Source organism: Trachinotus anak, unplaced genomic scaffold, assembly GCF_046630095.1.
Source record: "Trachinotus anak isolate AG129_WGS33_773 ecotype Australia unplaced genomic scaffold, CSIRO_AGI_Tana_v1 ptg000006l, whole genome shotgun sequence".
Lineage (NCBI taxonomy): Eukaryota > Metazoa > Chordata > Actinopteri > Carangiformes > Carangidae > Trachinotus > Trachinotus anak.
In genome coordinates, this window is record NW_027273857.1 from 1,083,102 (window position 1) to 1,099,489 (window position 16,388).

At 44.4% G+C, this 16,388-nt stretch overlaps 1 protein-coding gene across 5 annotated transcripts in view; it reads left to right on the top strand.

The window, feature by feature from the left end:
• The window catches only part of LOC139622405 (ras-related protein ralB-B-like), a 159,415-nt gene that overhangs the window by 122,164 nt on the left and 20,863 nt on the right, over positions 1-16,388 (top strand). For all 5 annotated transcript variants that reach the window (XM_071479720.1, XM_071479717.1, XM_071479718.1 and 2 more), the window contains one exon: positions 15,158-15,246. The gene's annotated coding sequence lies outside the window, so the exon portion shown is untranslated. The remainder of the gene's footprint in view (positions 1-15,157; positions 15,247-16,388) is intronic.

The following is a 16,388-nucleotide window of genomic DNA, read 5'->3' on the forward strand; positions in this document are numbered from 1 at the left end:
TCGTCTCTCTTTCCCCTTTCAGTCCATCTTGACCGTCCCTCAGGCTTCATTTCTGCAGTGGACCCTTACTCGTCCAATGAGCATTGTGGACTCTGACTTCTGTATTGACAACCTGCAACTTTATTGTGTGATTGTCAGCTGGAGATGTAGCGACTCATCATCAGGCACATCCTCTCAGTGCGTTGGCTGATTGAATGTAATCTTGTTGTTCCTCGTGATAATAATGCCATTGATTTTGCCCTCAGGGGTCAAGTGATGACCTCTAAACAGGGCTCCTTTGTTTGGTCCTCAAGGTTGAAAATCAAATTACAAGCTCACCCGTTAATCTGCTGCTCTGCAGACTGAACCGATCAGATCCTAGAGATCAGAGGCGGTGAGGAGGATACGAGTTCACTGAAAATCCTTTGTAGGTTTTTTCTCAGTGTTAACCTGGTTTCTGGCTGCTGATGGTGGTCTATTTTTGGGGGGAGAGGGGGCCGCTGCTTTATTTTGGATTCCTGGTGGCCCGGCTGCTCAGCCCGAGGTCTCCGATAACCCAATTTGAGTTGACTTTGCCCGTTCAGGGAGAGCCGTGGCCCGGGGCTACACACTGTTATAATTCAAGTAATACAATGAAGTCAAACATAACCCTATCTACCCACACTGTCACACACACACACACACTTACACACATGATCACTTTCTGTTAATTCAGTTCGTTTTAAAAGGCTCTGCTGAGAGCTGCTGGATCGATGCAGGAGAGGAGCCTGGCGTCACACCACACATTTGGCTTCTAGTTGAACACTGGAGGAGGAGAGAATGAGGGTGAAGCTGCGTCTCTCAGCACAAGGGGGGACGAGTGTTTCCTTTCCCTTTGCAGCTTTTACATTCACTTCATGTTGAGCTAAGTGCTGGTTGAAAGGCCAAATGTTGCAGTCGGTGTCGGGGGAGGTTCAACTGCTAAACAACGTGGTCAGACACCTGACAAACATTTTGATTGTAGTTTGCAGAACGCTAACAAAGAACCAGTGTGAAGATGGCTTGATGTTGTTCATGAAACTTACTCAGTGGAAAAAATGACAGGGAGTAAATACATTTGACAGAATTTAGGAAAAGAGTGTTTAAATATGAAATAACTGGAAATGAGAGCATGTTTGTCTCAGAGTGCACTCAGCCAATCAGAGGAGAGGCTCTGAGCCTCTCCTCTGATTGGCTGAGTGCACTGTTTTCTGAGCAATCCAATAAAAATATGGCAGATTTCAGACAAACACAGAGAGAAACCAAATCCTGTTGCAAAGTTTCAGATAAAGAAAAACTTTAATGAAGAAAAATAAAAGCCAGAAACCTCAGGAGGTTAAACCTGCTTCACATAAAATAATCATGTGAGGGTTGAAAAAGAGTAACTGAGTAACTGTTATTTATAAGATTAATTAATTCTGTGAGAATCAGGAGAAAAGCTTTTGAGCAGTAAGCAGTTATATTATTATATTATTATAATATGATATTATGATATTATTTTGTAATGTCACAGTGTTTGCTAAGTGTGACCCCAATTATCCAGGCAGCTTACAGGAAACAGGGTGACCTATATTTGAGGAGTGAATGAGCAGAGCACAGTTCTGTAACTGAATCACCTGATCAAATATTTTAATAACAAGCTTTTGTCTTGACTGTAGCATTATGAGAAAGATTTCAAGTGTAAAACAGACATAACATGAACAAGTTGATGGAGGATATTTAGTCTAACATGTAATATCCAGCAGCAGTGGAAAGACCTTCAGATTAATGGCACCAAAAATCATTCAGCTGATCTCAAATAAAGGTTCAATGACTTCGAGCTTCCACCATATTTAATCTTAACACCCACAGTGACACCTGGACTCCGGCTGTTTGCAGACACCTGGTATGTGGTGATAAATGAGAGGGTTACTGTGGATGTCCGGTAACTGAGAGAGGACTCTCTCCTTCAGCTGTCCCACATCAGCTGCACTGGGGATGAAGGTGGATGATGGACATACACAGAGCTGGACTGGATTCCAGAGACCTGGTTCTGCATCAGTGTGTTTATGAAATTCAGTGTAATTCTATTGAAAGCTCGGGAACAAGTGACTAAAGTGACCCAGAGGTGAGGTAGTTTTCAAAGGTGAATCATTAACTGTCAAACTGTGATACATGCAGTTTGTCATGTTCACACTGTTCTGCATTTAACAACTGATTTCCATGCATGTCCCAGTCGATACTGATTAATATCTTGATTAATCTCCCGAGGGCCCTGGGGACCAGGTTCAGTGTGTGTGTGTTTGTATGTGGTACATGTGTATGAGCAGTTCGGGGGCTCCGGGCTGCAGTGTGCTGGGAACTTAACGCTTTATTGAAGGGCTGAGATGTGCTTGCTCAGAGCAATAAGCCATTGTTTGACTTGGCACGGCTCGGGGCACCCCGGGGTCTGTGCCATGAAAGGCTTTCTGTTAGATGCCCGAGTGCTTATTGTTGGAAAAATTGTCCCCCGAAAAATTAGCATAGAAGAATCCAAAATGCATAATGTTCTGCAAATGACAGCTGCTTAGCTGAAACAAAGGAAGCAAAATGGCTTTTGGTTGCGCTGCACTTGTTATGGTAATGAACCCCCCTGCCTGCCTTTATGGGCAGCACCATACAAATCATGGATTCTTTTTTTATTTTGCATTGTTCTCCTTCACTTTCTTTATCATGGACCTGAAAGTGCTCGAGTTTGTGTAATTCATCTTTTCCCATAAAAAAGCTATTTCAGACTTTTTAGACTCCTTTAATGTTACACTGATTTAAAAATGATTTAGAAACATGAACCAGATCTAAACTATGACAAAAACTATTAAAATTATCCTCCAATAACAAAACTACAGCCTGTTAAACGGTTGAAAAAACAGATAAACGCTGCTTCTTACCTAGAAAATAGTCTCGTTATGAGCCAAACAGTTTGTGTGTCATGTGTAAACTTGACTTCCTGAGAAAGAAGGTTTGCCTCTGAGAAAAGGTCCCAGCTCCTCTCTCACCAGGCCCTGCGCTGGTATTTAGTATGCTAATGTATTCTCTCTGCTAATTCAGTGCTGGGGCTGGGAAACAAAAAAAGTGAGCAGTGAAAAGGATCAGGTTTCAGCGGCACTGTGCGGAGCCTAATGACCAGCAGATTAATCATGGGACACGTGGAGCAGAGCCGCCATCAGCGCCGCTGTCAGGACGGAAACTTTCTGCACAAACTACAGCACGCAGCCTCTCGCTCGCAGTTCAGACAACTTACAGAGCAAAAGGTTCGACCTGCAGAGTGAGGACTGACGTTTGTGTGAGTGCAGGAGGGAAACTACCGCAGACAATAACCAGGGCCCATATTTCCCAGGTTTCTCAGGGTCACTGCATGTTGCATGCAGCTGGTTTCCTGTTTAGCGTTCATCTCCGGCAGGTTAGGACACCTGTAGGACTCAGGTTCATATCAGCAGAGATCACATGAGGTTAACAAAGATGATCAAATGCTCTTAGTTCCAAACTGAACTAAATATGCAACTATGAATATAAATGTCCTTCTCAGGCCCAGGACTCAAAAGACTTACAGAGCAGAACAGATACTCAGGGTTTGAGAAGTTAAGAAGGAAGAGGTTGAGTTAAGAAATCCTAACAACCACTTCCCTGCATGATTTTAAAAAATCCAACACAACTGGAAATCCATCACGGGACTTTTCACACCTCCAGTTCCTGACCATGCAGGAAGACAAATCTCCATCTGATCAGGTCCTTTCTGTCTGTGAATGGATCAGATCTATTCTGCACTTTATTGTACAGTTCTCTGTACAAACACTGATTTTAAATATCAAATGGAGAACTGGAGATTTAAACAGTGGGGATATAGCAGCTCTCCTGTTTCTAAGCTGAGCTGTGGGAAATGTCCTGTTAGCTGCAGTTAACTAACATGCGACGACCGGGACAAAAAGACCAACTTTATTGGTTTGGCTGGACTTAAGAATGTGTTTGTGCACAGAGCGAGGACGGTGCATTTTGTCCCAATTACAGTACAGTCGGGCAACGAAGGACTTGTTTGGAGGCCAAGGAATGACTGCAGCAGCCCATAGCTCTCTCAGGAAATATATAGCATGTGAGGCAGAGCCCAGGCTTTACATTGGTTCTTCAAGTATCAGCAAATTCCCTTCTGGAGAACGCCTGAGAGACACTGTGGTCCGGACTCTGGAGCCAGTGACCATTTTCCTTTGTTACTCAGCAGGACCTGTTCTGTCACCCCACAATTTCAAACAGACAACACGTGTTACAGACTGGAGGTGTGGGATTTGAAAGATGTCAGCATTTACCAGGCAGGCAGGGCTTAATGAAAGACACTATCCAGCTGCATTATGGGATTTGTAGGATCCAGTATTTTTGGAGCATGGCCCATATTAGGATCAATAACTCGACCTCTGCTGATTCCACTCTGCCCTTTAAAAGAAGAGCAGAGAGAATATTTGAACTCGTTTCCAGTTGAGATCAACTTGTTCCTACATTTTCTAGAGATAGTTTTGTCAAACAGTGACATGTTCAGTGTAGAAAAGTTACCAAAGTGGCCAAAGGCCCCAAACTTTAGCAGCAGTCAGAGTCACTGCTGATAGAGGTTTAACTTGAGATTCCCTGACTTTAGATCTGCAGGAGATTTCTGTGAAAACGTGGACGGCTCAGTTTCTGCCACGTTCACAATGTGTCTTTATGTCGTTAAGGCCTGTTGCTCAGCGCTGAAAGAGATGGGCAGCGCTCGCCTCTCGCTCTTTGAAAATTAAGCTGCCGTAGCACGCCCATCAGCCCATTGTCCGCCAAGCGGGGAGCCAGGCGCTTGGTATTCCCGGCACAGAGCGGCTCTAAACTTTGGCCTTCGCTGTGTGCATTAGGAACCCGGCCCACTGCCATTCCAATTCTCTCCCTCGCCTTTCCAACTCAATCTCGCACCGTACCCTCGCCGCTCACCCCCTCCTTCATGCAAACCATTTGGCTTTTTACTGGCTATCACCCCAGAGGACATCTTGTTCTAGTTATTCTGAGATATGGGAATGTTCCAGCCTCCTGAAACATCTCAACTACTGTACATGTGAGCAACAGGGAAATCGCTCATCTGGAGGCAATGCTGCTAGTGACGCACCGCTGCAAACCTCGGCTGTATTTCCCTCATGTCATTCGGGGGAAAAAAAGCCGTTTGTATTTTTGTTTAGTTCCTCACAATCATCAAAGACAGCAGAGAGGCGTCTCACCTGTTTTCTCATGAAACGCTCCCTTTCATATCAGCAGTGCAGCTGGTTTCTGTCCCCGCTCTCAGGCTTGATTAGAAGGCTGCAGAGGGGAGGCCCGCTCCTGCAATGTGATTGGGAGCGTCACCTCTGATGGTGATTTATTTCCCTGACGTGACATCTCGTCCAAAATGTTGGCACCTGAGGTCTAGAAGCCCCCAGCCTGGTGTTTGTGTCTCCTTTGTAATAACCAGAGACAGTTTCTCTGTGTGCAGCCGCTCGTCTCAGGCGTATTGTTCAGATGCCCAAAACAAATAAAGCATTGACTTTCAAACACTTGGTCATTATCTACAAAAGTTTGTATCATATTCAGCATCTTATTGAACATGGCCTTGAAACTGTATATCCTCTCAAAAGTACTTTAGGGTCAGAGGTCAAGTTTTGAATTCATTGTGTTTAATGAAAGTGTGAAACTATTGCTTCATTAATTTAAAGGTCCACACAGTGTAAAGGTAGAGGTCCATGTCTCTGTTGATTACAGGTCGAGCTTCTGTATTAATACTGTGAAAATAAACTGCACTGTGTGTTGATGGTGATGAAGGAGCATTTGGTGCCTCTCATGATTTCGTCGACCATCATAATGAGGAGAAGTTAATACTTAGATGAATGTCATTCATAATAATGACACGAGCGAGTGGCTGTGATTGATAGCATGTTAGCTGCTAAAATAACATCATCCTCATTACAGAGGCTCTGCTGTTCAGATGTTGTGTTTCCACTGAGCCGATGAAGACATTCACGAAGACGCCCAGACTTGACAAGGCTCCTCTGTGAGATGGAGCCTTCAGTCAGTCATGTGGACCTGTCTCCTACAGACTGATGGATGCAGGTCTCTGCACGCTGGCATGTTGACAACTTCTCTGTGGAGAAAAAAAAGAATATTGACGAAAACTGAGTGAAAACGGGAGCAAGTCTCCACATGTACAGACGTTAATTCTCAAAGAAAATTCTGGATTTATTCACAGAAATGAAGCTGGTGTTCACTGCTCCCCTCACAGCTTGTAACCTGAGGCTTTACTCTGCAAAACCTGAACTGGAACCTTTAGAGGTGCAAAGTTCATCCTCGTATTTCTGCTTTCTTACAAATGAGGGCACTGTATGGTGTTAGAAACGTGGCAGAGGGATGGACTCGGTCATATTTAGGAGCAGCTGTGGGACAGACAACAATGTAGGTGTTGCTGATATTGTTTTGATCTAGTCTTTTCTATGTGAACATGAGAAGCAGCTTCGTCAGTGGAGCGTCTGGGCCTCTCCTGGGGTCGACACAAGCCAATCACAGGTAGTGGCAGTGGAGACATACAGGAAATGTATTGAGAGAGTCTTGTTTTGTAAGATCAGCAAACATCTTCCTTTCTGCACGACCAAAACGTTCTGACGTTGTGATTTAGTGGTCACGATGTGGGTGTTCACATCAAGCAGTTTATTTTCATTCAGGCACTTTCCAGAGTAAATATAGAAAAGGTTTTGGCATGCTGCTGGACAAGCAGAGATGGTTCTCTGCTGAAGGAACTGCAGAGAAAAGCTGCTGAATCATGTTGGGGAATGAATCCTGTCCCACTCCTGCAGCCTCTCATTCATTCACCCAGGGGACACCAGGCTCTGATGGACAGCCTGTGAGTGATGGACAGAGCCTGAGGCGGAGACACTGCCTCAGTGTGTTCAGACCACAGCCGCTCTGTTCAGGCCCCACGGGGGTCCGCCGGGGCCCCCAGAGCCCCGCAACAAATCTCCCAATTGTACTCCCCAACACTCACCAGAACATGCCACATGATCCTTATCAGGCTTCCTTTAAAGTAAATATACACCCCAACATATATTACCATAAATTATCACAGCGTATTAGCTCATGATGGTGATTGCAGCTAAATGGTTTATCCATCAAAATGTGTGTGTTTATACATGTGTGTTTATACGTGTGTGTGTGTGTGTGGAAAAAGAGGAAAGGAACATTCATGCTCCGAGTTAAAGAGCCGTCGTCGTTGCCAATATTTGTTCAAGTTGCCTCAAATGAGATCTCGGGGTGCGGGCGAGATCTGTATGAACACAAGCTGCGAGTGATGTCATTCATTGAGCAGCGTTTCACATTCAGCAATGAATTGAAACAGAATGGAGTAAGCTCCTTTAATAGCTGCCTTCTTGAATCGTTGCCATCTCTCCTGGAGAATACAGCGAGTGTGTGTGTGTGTGTGTGTGTGTGTGTGTGTGTGAGTGTGTGTGTGTGTGTGTGTGAGTGTGTGAGTGTGTGTGTGTGTGAGTGTGTGTGTGAGTGTGTGTGTGGAGGCTTCCTTTATTTTCACACATGTTAGCACGTGCTATTACCAGGTCAGTCAGTAATCAAAAATGCCCTGAAACAAGAGAGGTTAAATTAGTTCACTGGATGTTGGCTCAGCCTCTTTTTGGCGATGATTCTATGCAAATCATCGATGGAAACCCGCTCGCTGTGGCTTTGCTTTGTCACTGTGTGGGAACCAAAAAAACCCACATCAACATTCATATTTAGCCTATGCTCTGAACCAGACTAGTATTAAAAATGTACTTGTATTTATAAAGCCATAAAACTGTCATCTCTTCATCTGCGCGGTCTGCAGAGCTCAGAGGAGCTAAAACCAGCTTCAGAAGTCATAAACAACCAAGCATCAAAATACTGCACTGAGGTTAAAGCTCCACACAGTCTAAAGGTAGATGTCCATGTGTTTGTGATTATAAAGCAGGTCTAGGTTCTATATTAATACTGTGAAAGTATCAAAGCCTCAGTCCACAGAGAAATGCACACAGCCTGTATTCAGACACTGAGCCTTAAAACCAGCCGTCAGGACTTCTGGAACTTTGTGATGGTTTCTGGTTCTGAAAACCACAAATATATCTTCTGATGGAGATCAACACTTCAAATAAAATACAGAAGAAGTTAAAATATAGAGCTTTTAAGGCACCATCAAATCAACAATTTTACACTAAAATTTACAGTGTGTTGAAATCAGCTCTCGACAGGATGGCCTGTTCTGTAAAACCTCGACACTTATTAGAATATTGTTATAACTCGTGAGTATTATTGACTAAACTGAGCCACGAGCGGAGCGGGCAGTCAGCAGCCCTCGTGTCTTTTGTGCATCTGAACATCATGACTCCTGTGATTCCTGGAAAAACAACTGTGCTCATTAATCTTTCAGCTCCTGTTCTTACAGTTCAGAGCACTGAGGCGAGCTTAAACGTCCACCACACTGCCTCACAGCTATTCAGCCAATAATCTGCTCAGTGTGTGGTTATAAGAAAAATAATTCAACGCCAAATCCATGTTAAGACGATAATGGCGTTTTGTACTCCTGCACAAATTCATCTAAGCCTCTTAATTATATGAGGTGAACAGTCTTTTGGCGAGCGCCTTCTTAACTGATGAAGTCACTCATACCAGGAGATTAGCTGACTGGGAGGCCTTGACCTCTCCGATGGCGGAGCGGCTCGTTGCTGACCCATGATGTGAGGTAGGCGAGGTGAGCTGAGATGCTTCACTTGCACGTGGACTGCAGTCATTGTGCTGTTCATCAAGAGAGAAAACCAACACACCCCCAATCCCAACCAGGTGTCAGGCAGAACAACAAAGCAGAGTCTGTCCACGGAAAGCTTCCTCTTCCAGTTTGAACGGGTTTATCACGGCCTGGCTCCGAGCACACGGATGATTAAAAATGCAAAAAGTACAGCGTGTGCGTGAGACAGCAGCAGAGTTATGTTTTCCCAGTTTGACAGTTTGACATGAAGGAGGACTGATGAGAAACAAGCAGCAGTTTGACACTGAGAGGTTCAGAGTGGTGAGGGAGGCAGTGGGTGGGCCAAAAGATTCACCTTGAACTCTGGTGACCTCAGATTTCACCTTGAACTCAGCGGTCACTGAGTACGTTCAGATGGATCATGAGTTTTTGGAAAATCCAGCCCAGTGTTACGTTCATGCTGTGATTCCTCATCTCATGATTTCTGTCCAGAGCTGAAGTTCAACGCAGGGAGAACACAGGAGAGACTGGCAGCTACTCTGGACTGTAAAGTGTTTTTCAAACTTCAACTCACTCTTCTGCATTTGGCAGCTCCCCTTCTTTCTCTGAGTGTCATCACCTTTCTCTGTTCAAAGTTCTGTAGCAGCCTGGAGGCCGGGAAAGGAGGAAAGAGGGGTGTGAGCCACTATCCTGGTATTTAATGGATGATCATGTCCCGCTCCTCTCTGTGACGTCTCTGATGTTAGCTGTCAGGTGCTGGAGCCAGATTCCATCAGTCCTCTAGTCCCGAGCAGAGGCCGGGGAGCCGTGAACCTCAGGGCGACAACAACAGCTCAGTATGCTCTGACCCCCCCCCCCCCCCCCCCCCCACCCCCCCCCCCCTCCTGCAGCGCCAATTCATCAGGCCGGGCATGACACACGAATTGCAGCCCCCTTAATGTCAAGGCAATCAGAGACTCAATCAGAGCTGCCGAGCACAGTGGGAACCACACTCCCAACACATGTGCACAGGAGTACCCTGAGGGCCCCAAATCTGCAGAACTAATGAGAGAGAATATATGTGCCCCACAAGTATGTGCCCTAGAGAGACTTAGCAGCCGCACAGGGACCCAGCACCCTTAGAGAGACAGAGAAAAAAAGTAAATCAGCCAAAACGGCGCTCCTGTAACGAAGCTTTAACCCTTTATTCAGAGAGTTTAGCCTTGAAACAAGACCAAACCTGCCTGGACACAACCTTTGAATCCTGGAGGAAGAAAAAAACACAGCAATATCTGCCAAGGGCACACAGTTAATGCTCCAGGGGAACGTTGTAGGTGCCTCACTCAAATGAGAGCTCTTAAATAATACTGATGTAAGCCTGGAGAGACACGTGGCCTGATTTAGATAATGGATGTGCTTTTTTTTTTAGTTTCCTTTAAATTACTGTCAATTATTCAAAAGAAACATTTCAAGTGAGAACAATGCCTAATTGGGAGTTACCAAGAAAAGCAAACTGTCCCCCATTGAGCCTTTTGCAACTTGCTTTGTCCTACTTTCCTTGGTCACTGGGTGCAACAATGAAAATGTCAAAAAAGGAAGAAAAGGGGGAAAAAGCTGCTTCAGTATTTGTGGTGGTTCTGAAAGCAAACAGGTGTGAAATCCTGAGAGTTTGTGTCTGTTTGCAGGAAGTAGTTTGCTGTGTCAGAGTTGGTGGTCACGGTGAAATCGTGCCCCAGTGCGCTGTATGTTTTCTTCACCATGTCATCAGCCCGATTCTTGATGCTCTAATGCTTTTGGTATGCCTCTCCCTGACCTAGAAACAGGGATAAGCATCAGGCTTAATCAGGCAACAAAAATGGCAGCTTGCTCACTGTACACTTATGAATGAGGCTCTCATTATGAGAGGTGCTGATCATCGGAGGGGGCGACGTCTCCCCTGAAAAACGGTTCCTTCTTAACCATTAGATTAGACCAGTCTCATGAATAGTCATAAGCCCGGCACGTCATTCTCATGAACCCTCGGTGGTATGAATATTCTAATGAGGCCGGGCCAGTTCTCTCTCCACAGCAAGCTGCTTCTTCTGCTCATGAATATTCATAACGGGAGGACGCTCATCAACAGCGGCGCACCGTGCGGGTCAGTTGGACGCAGTGATCCAGCAGCATCTCTGGCTTAACCAACCATCTGGAGCGTTTAGGGAGCACAATGTGCCACAGCCCCGTCAGCTCCCAAAAAATACAAGTACAAGATGAATTACATCACTGCTGGCCACCATCTTTAAACTCCTGAAAAGACTGCGTCGCTCAATTTCTCCTCCATAGAAAATGTGTGCTCAAAAGAAGGATGAGCACTGATCAGAGCGGCGCCTCTTGTGGTTCGTCCTGGTCTTTCCTTTAACACTCAAACCCTGGTTTGGGGCCCAGACTGGTCCCTCAGATCGTTTCTTTCAGGTTGTTTTAGCAATTCATTTCCTCACTTTGTGGAATTCGGATCTTTATTGTCACACAAGAGTAAATTCTTTTTTAGCACGGCAGCATAAAAACACCAAAAATCAGTTTATATTGTGCTAGAATTAAAAGCACTTACACCACATGGGATTAATGAAAATGTGAACCTGCTGCACCCAGTTAGAAACTTCTGTGTCTGACCAGAAAGACGTTTGTGTCCCTGCATAATTGAAGCCCCAGATTTTAACTTCTCCAGTGTTTTATCTGAAGTGTTGATCTCCATCAGAAGATATATCTGTGGTTTTAAGAACCAAAAACCATCTGAGTGTAGTTTTACATCTCCTCTCTCAGGCTTCTCTCTGGAGCTGTAGTAACAACAGGTCAGTCAGCCAATCAGAGGAGAGGATCTGAGCCTCTCTTCCAGGTCCAGGTGGGTGGAGCATCAGATGTGGCTGAGGGCGGTGACTGCTTTGTTGTGACATCACAAAGTTCCATAAGTCTCATATTTTTAATGTTTGATGAAAATGAAACTGAGACTGTGTTTCCTCTGGATCAGAGCCTCTGGTTGTCTTTGTCAATCAAAGACACACAAACAGAAAAAAAACATCTAAAAAACACCACAGAGATGTGAACTAAACCTACGAAAAGATTCAAAACGAGGTCTTTTAGTCAGTTTTTGTCACTTTCAGTCTTGGTGTCTTGCTCTTATGTAGGAGCAGGTGGGGGCCTTTTACAAGTCTGTGCCCAGCAGCCCAGAAAAGCTTGAACTTTACTAATTTTCTGTTTACGCATCAGTTTGTGATAATTGCTGTTTCGACACCTTGTTTTGGGTCTCCTGAGGAGTCCCACGTGCAGTCTTGACTAATCAGGGAGGAGCTGTTGTTGTGATTTGGAGACTGCAGCCTCTTTGCTATTTTCAGAGACTGTGACTCACCCCCCCCCTCGCTTATCATCCCCATGCTTTGTGCCTCAAGACTCAATAATATCCATAAGTGTTTTGGGGCAGGCCTGCAGTGGACAGCCTGTGTCCCAGAGTCCCGGGACACTGCAGGTGAATGCCTGAAGCGTGAGTCAGGATGCATCTGAACAACAACAAGCTGAGGAGGGAACCGCAATCAGGCTGGGATCCACCCACCACCTCTGGACAGACGCCAAGCATCTCTGGAAGTGTGAATTAACACCTGAAAGCTGGCAGAAGCCTCACACCATCCAGTGAACTCTGAGATGAACCTATGTGATCAAACTGAGGACCATCGTGCTGCAGCAGTGCAGTGTGACACCAAATACCAACAGGTTTTCATCACATTTCTCTGTTTCAGATACGTTTCCTCTTTTCATGCTTATTTATTTTACTTGTTTTTACATTTAATTCATTCTACATTACTAGTTCTATTTTTTATGTAATCATTTAGATTTGTTCCAAAATCAGCATTCTGCAAAAGCACGAGACACAAAGTCCTAAACATGTTATTAAGTCAAGATGCTGAGATGCTGCAATTATGAGGAATTAACTAAAAATTGTGAGATACTAAGAAAATTGATCAAGATAATGTAAAGTCATAATTATGGTTGACTTAATCAAAACTGAGATGTTACACGAGAATCAAATTATGAGACATTAAGTCAAAATTATGAGGTAAGTTAAAAGACTAAATTATAAATTAAAATTAATGATATACCAAGCCAAAATTATTTTTCTTAATTTGACTAATCAATAATTATTTATGGACTTCCTCAGTCCAGAGTTGCAAGAAGAGTTTATTACAGTTTGATTTCTTTATGTTCTCCACACATTGATTTAACCCTGGAAGAGAGAATCATCAAAAGATCCCTTTATCTAAAATCACTCAAAGAACAGTTTAAAGTGCAGAGAAACCAGTGTGTAAAACTGTAACTGACCCTCATTTGTTCTGAGTTAGAATTATCAATCATCTGAAGAGACAGTAATCTTTTTACCTGGAAGTCAGCCTCTATCAGAGGTGAGCTCCAACGCTCACTTTCATTTTACAGCCCGTCGAAGAAACTGCAGAAGACTGATAAGGTGAGGACGAGGCTGCAGGCCGTGGCTGCCGATGCCTCGGGTAAAGAAAACCTGGAGATGTAGGGTGCATATTTTGATAAGTGCAGTGGAACATTCCAGTCATTCTCCACCATAAACTCATGAGAACGAGCAGCGGCGAGAGGCGACGCCCCTCAGAGCAAGATCCCTCTTCTTCCCTTCACCCTGCAGCTGCTACCCCTGCGTCTCATTTATATCTGTTGCCGGGCTCCGCTCATGTTTTCTAGGTCTGTTGCTCACTAAAGGTCCACAGCGACGGAATGGGCTTAATTTGAGAAAGTTTCCACTTGTCTGAAATGTTGAAAGGCACTTAGATGTGTTTATGTTTCTGCTTTGGTGACTTAGCGGGCTGTTTTTCACAGTGCTGAAGTACAGAAAAATGCTCGAGCACCCACATTACAAGCAACCAGCAGTGGAAAAACTACCCAATACTTCACTTAATTTAGCAACACCACAGTGGAAAAATACTTAATTACAAGCCAAAGTCTTGAGGTTAAATTGTAAACAAGTAGCATTACTGTTAAATTAATGAAAGTAAGTGAATCACTGAAGTTATTACATTTCATCCTGATGGGAACATGAACCAGATCTCACAGCAGTCCACCCACAGCTCTCAAGCCGGATTTAAATCTAGACCAGAAATTGTCAAGCATCCAGTGGATCCAGAAGAATAATCAGGGGATCACCAGAGTCAGAGGGATTCATCACATTGTGACCATGAATGACTGCACAAAATATTCATCCACCAGTTATCAGTATATTTTTGTCTGAAAGTGGTGAAGAGAGCAGCTGAATGACTGATATTACCCCCACCTGCACGGTATCAGACATGTTGATAGACACACATCTGAGACTCAAGTAAGAGGAATATAATGTGGAGCAAGGTCAATTCAAAGGTCAAGAGCTCTGGCAACAGATTCAGTAAATATTCAGTGTCACCAAACACACCGTGAGTCATAATGTGAAGAAACAACACCCACAGAGAAAAGGTAAAAACAGACTGCTCTGCCAAAATGTGTGATTAAAAGAACACACCCATGTTTCTGTCGCCTCCACGGTGATCTGTCTGCGGTTCAACAGGTCCACAGTCCTCACACTCTTTCGAATGTGTGTATCATCCACCTACTGCTAATGTAAACACTTTGACCTAGAAACACACACAGCAGAGCTGAAAAACAAGACAATGTTTGACACCTGAGGTGAAGTAAGAGTGAGTTATGGTGCTTAATGAGGTATAATACTAGACTTTAAACCCTGAGTTGAGAAACTAATGGCACCTTCTGCAGAGAGAAACCTGTATATTGTGAGGATGCTGAATTCCTCGGAAGGTTTTTCCCATAAGGACATGCAACATTTGGGAAATGAAGTGTAACTCCTATTTTTTCCACATCTTGAATTCTACTTCAACACATGTAAATGACTTTTTGATATCATCTACCTGTACATGGCCTTGACATACCACAGCTTCCTCTGAGAGCACATCAACTTTCCCCTGATTTTCCTCAGATGGAAAACTGATATCGATATTCCCAATATTCTGTGGCAACGCCGACCTGAAGTGGACAGAGAGGCCTCATTTCTTCAACATGCAGGCTGCAGGTTGAATGTCCCTTGAGGTGACAGTCAAGGTTTTCCATCAGCAGCTCAGATAACTGTGAGCTCACACTGCTGTGGGAGGTGTGGACTGGCTCCAGTGAGTCCAGGCTCAGGGCGCCTCTTCTGATTGGCTCACCACACCAACGACCTGTTGTTCCAGAGAGACTGCATTATATCACATCTATTCAATATATTTAGGTTCTATTTGTAACATTAGGGCACATTTTGTTCGAGAAACGAGTGTAGCTGTCCTGTAGTTGTTGGATGTGATGTAATCATCTGTGAGGTGTTTGTAAAAACCTTTTAATCCCTGTCTGCAGAAACATCCAATCAGGATCTGATGTGAAGAGAGGGACAGACGAGAGCTCCTGTTTCACGGCAGGGTCCGCCCCCTCCCTCCAGGTGACAGGTACTGTGCCACGTCACACTCTGTAGATGTGTGATTTATGATTCATAACCTCTCCCAGCACTGAAACAAATTAGACCCGCTCCTCATTCACCATAAATCAGCAGGAGAAGAACATCAGTCCCAGTCTGTCTGTCAGAGCTGCACACACTGTCAAACACTGAGCAGCTTTTACCTGCCACGCTTCACGTCAGCGTGTTGAGGAGAGCTAAGTGTGTGTCGTGCAGCTCTGCCCCGCGGCTCTGCTCGTTAACATTCCTGTGGTTTGTGGACCTGCTGATGCCGAGCAACATGATAAAACAGCTCTCGTGAGTCACCTGACATCGCCACGAAGTCCGCTCTGTAATTGACTAGATCTCAACTTAATTCCTCCACACGCCCGTCACTCTGAGCGGCCTGCTGCCGTCAGGGGAGAAACAACATGTTGTGTTGTCTGTGAACCCACTCACTCTGGTCTGCCCTGGTTTATGGGCTGTCTCATGATGATATGAGCAGATTTACTAGAACAGTGATTTTCTCTAGTGAGAAATTATATTAATATTTTCTGATGAGTGATTATTGTTTGGTCTGTGAAATATTAGCAAACTGGGAACAACAATCAACAGTTTTCCAAAGGCTAAGTTGATGCCTTCACGTTGTGTTTGTTGGAAACAATTACAATTATTCACAATTATATCCAAGCAGCAAAACCTCCCACTGAAGAAGCTTGTAGCAGGGAATAGTTGATATTTTGCTTCAGTGATTAATAATTGGTGATGAATTGTTGCGGCTATGCAATGTGAACCATGATTATTTCATTTCACCCTCAGTTTCAAGCAGCTGATTTCTCTCTGACGCCCTTTTCTCTCTGTGTCTTTGTCTCCATCTCTCTTTCTCTCTCTCATTCCTGAGTAGCAGCAGACAATGTCAGAGTTGACTCATCCGTTCATCACCTGTCAGATTAAGGGGCGACTGTTTTCTCTCTGAAACGTATCATTTCACACCACTTAACGACAACATTTCTCATGACTTCAGCTGCCGCTCAGCCGATTATTTTTAGTGGCAGTCACACTTGTGCTGCGTGTCATCAGATACTCATCTTTATTTCAGTTTTCTAGTTGTGCTGTTGTGTGTGTGAACATGTTTACAAGCTCAGGCAGAGGACA